This window comes from Tachypleus tridentatus, chromosome 5 (assembly GCF_004210375.1).
Source record: "Tachypleus tridentatus isolate NWPU-2018 chromosome 5, ASM421037v1, whole genome shotgun sequence".
NCBI classification, from domain to species: Eukaryota; Metazoa; Arthropoda; class Merostomata; order Xiphosura; family Limulidae; genus Tachypleus; species Tachypleus tridentatus.
In genome coordinates, this window is record NC_134829.1 from 24,565,908 (window position 1) to 24,574,168 (window position 8,261).

Sequence of the window (8,261 nt, forward strand, 5' to 3'; positions counted from 1 at the left end):
TGTTTGATTTTTAAATAAAGCTTCATGTTGTTACAGTATCTCAGCTACTACCAAATACAGACGTTCCACTACACAAATTTGTGCAACATCAGGCAGAATAAAATATACGATGGACAGGTAAAATACCCCGCCTAAACTGTAGTGATTGGCTTCGACTTAAGGCAGCAATTTCACAATCTTCTAACTCTATATGGATTGAACCCTATCTCAACAGCAGGCATCCGAAATTACTAAAATTATAAGCTACCGTAAGTCTGTGTTTCATGAATGTATATCAAACATATGGGCAAATCTTAAGGCCAATGATCATAAAGAAAAAAATATGCATTTTGCGTTGTTAAGCTCAACCACTTATTTGGATAGAGCTTCAAAAGATGAAAATAAGAAAAGGGAAAATAAAATTAAAATTTTTTAGCATTTAATAGGGAAAATGTGAACACTATGAAATTAGTTAAATACTAGCTGGTCAAAAGTTTAAGGCCATACCAAACAGAAGTCCTAAACAGGGTAGGAAATGCCCAACAACAGGTCTCAGTAGTGAGTTGCACGGCCGTCATTGCGAATAACTACAAACATTCGCTTTGGCATGGTCGATATAAGCGTTTGCAGAAGGCTTCGTGAAGATGGCTTCACGAAGATCATGCACTGTTTGGAACTGACTCCATTTCTATAGACTTCCTTTGCCATCCACCTCCAAACATTTTAAATGGGGGTTCAGTTCGGGGAACACGCTGGGTGGTCCAAAAGAATCACGTTATTCACCATGAAAAAATCCTTTGTCCTCTGGGCATTGTGGATTGCAGCGAAAGATCCAGTCATTTCCACACAAGCGAGGTTCTTCAGTCAATGAGGATGCTCTCTCCAGCATGCCAATGTAGCCAGTGCTGTTTGACGTCTCTCTATAACCTGAACCTCCATTGTTCCATGGAAGGATAAAACACCCCAGATCATGATGGAACCTCCTCTACTGTGTCGTGTAGAAAATGTCTCCGGTGGGATATCCTTATAGTGCCAGTAACATTGGAAGCCATCTGAACCATCCAGGTTAATTTTTTCTCATCAGAGAACAAAACCTTCATCCACTTTTCTATGTCCCATGTTTGGTGCTTCTCAGCAAAGTTTAACCGAGCTGTTTTGTGGTGTGGAAGGAGGCGTGGTCTTTGAAGACGTTTACGGTTTTAAAGCCTTTCTCTCGTAAATGCCGTCTTATTGTTCTCGAGTTGCATTCTGCATCCGTAAGGGCCTTAATCTGGTTCAACGATCGGCTGGTGTCTTGAGGGACAACCCATCGAATCCTCCTGCTCAACGCCGGCGAAATTTTCCCCGGCCGACAACTTCAAATTTTCTTTCCGTATCTCTCAGGGTCTTTTAATAAATTTGTAATAGCAGTTTTACTACGCCTAATCTCACAAGCGATGGCACATTGAGAGAGGCCTTGCTTTTGCAGCTCGACAATTTTGCCACGTTAAAACTCTGTCAACTTTTTAACCTTTGCCATGTTTTTACCCAATGTAACACAGGAGATGTCAGTGGGAGATGTTGGCAACGCTAATACTTGAACACAAATGACTAAATTTCGTTACGTGTTTACCGATTAACGCTTCGTTTTAGCATGGTCTTGAACTTTTGACCAGCTAATATTCAGGCTAATTTCGTAGTGTTCACATTTTTCCTATTAAATGCTAAAAAAGTTTTTAATTTTCCCTTTTCTTATTTTCATCTTTCGAAGCTCTACTCAAATAAGTGGTTGAGTCTAACAACGCAAAATGCATATTTTTTTATGTTCATTGGCCTTAAGATTTTGGCCAGCAGTGTATGTAACTGAACATCTAGAAGTTTCTTGACTAGTCCATATCCTAAAAGGATTCAAAGAGCATTATTGCCAATGTGAATGTCAAGCAAATTTCACAGCATGTTCAAGGAAAGTAAAAACCTAAATTGTGAAAGATTGGTTTTCCAAGTCATTTATGACTCAAGGGGTTAAACAAATTTTCAGTTTGTATTCAACAAATTTATTGCCTGCGGTTACAGTCTAGGGGAATTTACTGAAGGATTTTTCAGATAATAATAGTTTGATTAATAATGGGAAGGAATAGTTAAAATGACCAATTAACTCTGAATCCACAATCTGTAAGTGCCTTAAAATACGAGTGGTCTTACCTACAATTTAACCCTTTTATCTAATTTGTTTTAAATATATGGAGCAAAATAGTGTGAGAATATCCACTACACACTGACAAAGCAAACTGCATCCAGAGAAATACTTAAATTAGATACAAGTGTATTTTACTTTATTTTTTTATTTGTGTGGAAGGGGGTACTCTTATGGTAAGAGGTAAAAAACTCTTTGTAAACGTGAAAGAAAACTGACTTCTGTAAGTGGCTTAAAACGTCAAACTCATATATAAATATTTTCTATTTCCTTGGCTTGTATCGAGTCTCCTACCAGTTTCACCGTTCAATGGCGCAGCAAAATGTCTCAAGTCTTATAACGCAAAAAAAACAAATTTCGATACAGTACAGACAGCCCCCTAATCTGTAGCTTTGTACTGTATAAAAACAAACTTTGGCAGTTTTAATTTTTCTTTACAAATGTCTTTACAATGCACGAGTTGCAGATGATGAAAACAATTATGACGTCAACGATGTCTCAACTCCAGCCAGTTCGTTAGACTACTGGATATACTATTAAATAAAAAAGAAAAATGAAATAAATTAATATAGCACATGAATGATAAATAATTTCGTGTATTAAGGTTTCAAAGGAGTGCCATTTCTCCACAGATAACCATAAGAAAGAACAGTCAACACAGAGATCTTTCACATACAGACATTGCTATTTTTCTCCGTTTAAGTAACTTTACATAATTATAAGTTATCATAAATATCATTTCCAAAAGCAATTGAATTTGTCATAAAAACACATTTCTTCATTATAGCAGCGACACATTCATCGAATAAGTTGACCATTGTATCAAATCAAAACACCCAGTTGGTGGTTATTTTAGTTGTAACAAGTTTAAGTTTTGACATTTCCGTCTCCGTGTATGACTGTCAGTTTTATAACTAATAGTTCAGCCTTCAGTATTCCGAAAACTTATGAGTAAAGGCAAACAAGAATATTTAATAATGTTAAACACTATCTGTAATAACCAGTGCTGACGAGGCCTTTCGTCAGGTCTCGCCAGCATGGCTGATATGCAACAAACAAAAATAATACGACTAGACTAAAGTGATATTAATATAATCAACTACAGGAACAGCTGTAGTGGTATGGACTATATTAAGGTAATGAAATGTAATTATTGCTAATTTTATTTAAGTCATAACATAGGGCAAGCTAACACTGCAGCCACAAGCTCTGATGGTGTTAATTGATACCGAAACTAGGGAACTGAAACATGTAAAAAAATATTTTTTAATCCTTATCGTACCAAAACATGTCGTTTTTGTGTTTGTTATTAATGTAGTTCAGTCATTTACAAATCAGATTTACTGTTTGGAACAAAAACATGAAATTGTTGTTTTTCAGGACCATTTATCATTCTTATCATACCTTCTTGTTTGTTCGTTGTTATTGTTAAGTACAAAGCTACATACAGGGTTATCTATGCTGTGTCCATCATGGGTATGAAAACCAGGTTTTTATCGTTACGAGCCTTCACAGTTACCTTCTAGCCACAAGGTGCAGTAATATAGTAGTATTACTGTAACCAATAAAAAACAGCATAGACTGATCATGTAGTAACATGATTGATCGATCGGTAATTAACAAAAGTTAACCTTCAGACAGGAGCTTAATGGTTTGTATTCTTTTTCTTGTAATTGAAGTTTTCCATATATCTGCCATCCCTAATTTATTATTTCTTTATTTGTTAGTAGTTTTGAGTTTCCATCAAGGTTTTAGATGTAAGTTGTTGCTAAATAAATTTGTATGCGAGTATACCTACGTGTTATCATAATTTGATTCAGTTTATTGTAGTAGAGCTACAGAAGTACTGTAAAACATTCCCATTTAATAATTTGGATAACTATAGATTCTGATTTTTTTCTGATTTATGTGTGATGCTAATTTATAGCACACTGTAGAGATGGGGATCGAGTGATGATCATCGCAAGTCGATGAAATATACCATGCACTGGAAGATCCTAAACTAGAATTGTTACGTTCAAAATAAGAATTAGTTTTATTTGATTCCATTTTGACTTAGGAATACTGACAAAAGTGCATCTATTTCACGGTTCACTCTGATAACTGAAGCTTTGGACAAGACACGACGATAGACGAGGAAAGATTACTAGAAGAATGGAAAGTAAATCATCATCTTAAATGGCATTGATGGAAGGTTATTTGTTCTCAGAGTGTAATCCGGTCCTATTTTGTTCTCCATATAGGTGTTTTAAATCAGTTGAAATAAACACTCCTCTTTTGTAATAGTCCTAGAGTACGCGTAATGATTTTATTATAGCACTAGTAAACCGGGTAGCAGTGGAAAATCGTTATGAAGTATTTGATCTAACTTTATATCATGGAGTAGAAACCATTTAGTCTACATCTAGAAATAGTAATAAAGCTGGTCGATTACTTGTCTTGAAACATTCCTGTGGTACAGGACCTGAAACAAAGTTAGTGCCACTGAAGAGTCACATCAACTTAATACTCTCAACCTTAGCAGACTATCAATACATAATCATCACTACCCGCAACTCTTGGGCCACTCTTTTACCAACGAATAGTGGAATTGACCGTCACATTATAACGTCCCCACAGCTGAAAAGGCAAGCATGTTTGGGGCGACGGGGATGCGAACCCGTGACCCTCTAATTACGAGTCGCACGCCTTAACCCACCTGGCCATGCCGGGCCATTACTAACAGCCTAAATTTTATAAGTATTTTCACAGATCTTTTTGAAATAGTAATTAGATGAATACTGATTAACAGCTATATCCAGTTTGGAGAACAGATCTAGATATAATTAAGTAGAATGTAGAACACTAATCACTTTCAGGTACGAATAGTAGCTATACATTCAACAGAGAATCTATTGCAGGGTTTAACTGATTTTATAAACTGGTTGAGATGAAAAAATATACTCGACACGACGTAGTTAAGTGTGAAGAATAGACATGTTGAACTTAATACATAACTATTTACATGTAGGACGAGAGCACAAGACAAAATACGTGATTACTGTTTTGTTATTGAGAGTTTTATACCGAGAAAACATATGAATTGAGATCTGGGAGAATTCAAAGAAAATACACCTGAGGCTGAAAAAGATCAACTACTAGATACATCTTACAATGGCTAACTGGATACAACTTACAATGGCTAACTGGATACATTTTACAATGGCTAACTCGTCCAAAATGCTTTTGTCACACACGTCAGTCCGATTACCTGATGAGAAAAATAAAGAAGCTATATGCGCTTTGTACATTAGTACAAACATGATTAGTTATCCAGAGACACTTTCAGTGGAAGAATTCAGAAATACCAAAAGCGAATTAACCCTCAGGATGTATAAGTGATTTAAGAATAAGGGTACCAATTCTTAGGCTGGTTATCTTGACGTTACTTATACTATCCGTGCATCAAATACAAGAAATAATGTTTTCTAAATTAAAAAGAAAATAAATATTTAACATTTTTTACATACCATAAGAATATTTACAGAAGACAAAGGAGCAGTCGCTTTGCTGGTTTTTTTTTTCTAGACTAGCGCTACCTGCAAACTAAAAATATCATATATAACCCTAGGCTGATAATTTGTCATTTACACTTGAGTCATTGTAACAAACTGAGTGAGCAGATAGAACCTATGGTTGACAACTGATTATATGCTTTAATATGATACACAGCTTATAAGATTCCACGGATGTTTTAACCTCACAATAGTAAAGTATCAAATTTACGCTATTGTATCAAACTAGCTTTTCTCGTCTCATTGTTAAACCAACCTTTACAGCAGTAATCACGTAACAAATCGTAGTTTGTTAGCACAATGATATCTCTGATAGAAAACAACGAATGGTCTGTCTTCTCCAATTACCTTTTCAACTGACTGTTTGTTTATTTGTTATTGGAATTTTGTGCAAAATTTCTCGAGGGCTCTCTGCACTAGCCGTCCCTAATTTAAAAGTGATAGACCCAAGGGAAATCAGCTACTCAGCGTCACCCAACGCCAACTATTGGGGTTCTCTTTACCAACAAATCGTTATATTGACTGTCAGGGTGTAAAGCCGCCACAGCTTAAAGAGGGGCATGTTTGGTGACGGGATTCAAACTTGCGATCCGCAGGTTATGATCAATCGCCTTAGTCGCCATTTCATAATAGGCCGTTTAGGGTGTTGAAAAACTGACCATCAAATTCGTCTCCCTACATAATAACCGTCTTTATCTCTTTTTGTTTGTAATGTACAGTCAGTTACAACTTTACCCTAAATCACGTGGAACCGAATTTATATAGAATTAGCAAAGAAGGGAAAAAACGAAATTTGATAGGAAGTAGAGTACAGAATGTTAGTGTGAAAATGAATATTCATCCTCGACCGTCAATAAGAGTTTCTTATATTTCTTAGGGAAAAATACTATCAGAGTGTTTATTAAAACTACCTACTAGAAATAAGCGACACTGTGATAACACTTTCTTAAAAATATCATCTGTCAACGATTTGACAAGTCAGTGCGAGTAGCGTTACAAAGAAAACAGGAATAACTCTGAAACTCGTACCTATATCTGGAATTCACACATAAAAAAGAAATATACAAGAAACGCCAGCACACGACCAAACCTTTCACGCAACGCACACGCAGAAAAAGAGTTGTTTATGTAACAACCTGCCAAATATGCGAGAACTTTACACGTAGGTGTAACAGAAAAAGCTGCTCATGGTAGGTGACAAGAACTCCTACATGACACACATCAACGTTTTTGTTTCGGATATTCACGCAGAGCTACACTACGAGCTAGCTATCCCTGATTTGGTACTAATATATGTTAGAGTGAAGGAAGCTAGTCAACAGGACCCACCGACAACTCTTGTGCTATTGTGATCGAATAATGCGGTTTGACAGCCACTTTTTTAACGCGACTGAAGCTTCAAAATGTGAAGCACGATTTTGTTATGTCCAGCAATGGGACCATGGACTCTCAGTTCCATAGTCCGCACCCTACCTATACAAAGGTAAACATAAAAACCAATGTCGTGAGTGAACAAACATTATATAAGCCTAAAAAATTAACTGCAGGTTTATTCAAGTACTGGCCATACTCTAACATAAACTGTTAAAAATATTGCTGTCAAAAGTGTGTTTAAATTCTGTTATATATTATCATGTTCTAGCAGAGACTCGTGGCGTGTCTATAGCAAAATCACTATGTTTATTCCAACAGTACTTCTTTAAATACAGGACTTCCAGAATACTGGAGAATAATTCTAACCGAGACACCGAAATCTACAAACCCACTTATCTTAGGCCTAACATTAACTATGCCTTTGTTTAAAATACGGCTTATTCATGACAAAAAAAAACGCTGTACTCTGTTTTTGTTTACTTAGATCCATACTTTACAATACTTAATACAATCGATAAATACTTATATAATGTATTTATAATGTATTTTCGCCTTTTGTTTACTACGTTCGCTGAAATAAAGTGTGCGTGCATTTTTAGGACAAACAAAATTAAATATTATTATAATAGATTTGCTGAAATTATGTTTGTAAAATGTTTCTTTTACATTTCGTATTTTAGTACAATAACCTTTGGCCTACAATGTTTTCATGATGTTGTAATTTAAATAGGAAGTTAGAAACTACATAAGTTTTCGTAGTGCAGCATTTATTTTGTTTGTTGTTGTTTTTATTTCGCGCAAATCTACGCGAGGGGTAATTGCGCTAGCCGTTCCTAATTTAGCAGTGTAATGCTATGGAAGGCAGCAAGTCATCACAACCTACCGCCAACTCTTGGGCTACTCTTTTACTAACGAACTGTGGGATTAACAGTCACATTATCCCGCCCCTATAGCAGAAAGGGCGAACATGTTTGGTGAGACGGGGATTGAAACCTGCGACCCTCAAAATTAAAAGTCGAGTGTCTTTACCACCTGGTCATACTGGCCCGACATTTATTTTGCATAATACTGTTTACGTGGGATTCATATTTGCTGTACTACCACATCCTTTCCCTCGTGTAACACGTTCACGTACTTGTGCAGTGCTTTTTTTTGCCTTCTACAAATATTATTAATGTTGT

The 8,261-nt window shown here is 36.0% G+C and overlaps 1 long non-coding RNA gene across 21 annotated transcripts in view; it reads right to left on the bottom strand.

Annotated features, from left to right (window-relative positions):
- Nucleotides 1-6,842, bottom strand: part of LOC143250733 (uncharacterized) — a 29,782-nt gene extending 22,940 nt beyond the window's left edge. For 3 of the 21 annotated variants that reach the window (XR_013028317.1, XR_013028335.1, XR_013028327.1), the window contains exons 1-2: nucleotides 6,736-6,840; nucleotides 5,329-5,402 (exon numbers count right to left, since the gene is read on the bottom strand). This is a non-coding gene — a long non-coding RNA (uncharacterized LOC143250733). Of the gene's footprint in view, nucleotides 1-5,304; nucleotides 5,403-5,661; nucleotides 5,738-6,735 lie in introns of all 21 variants that reach the window. The other 18 variants (XR_013028316.1, XR_013028331.1, XR_013028325.1 and 15 more) reach the window with 13 other exon arrangements.
- Between the last annotated feature and the right edge of the window lie 1,419 nt (nucleotides 6,843-8,261).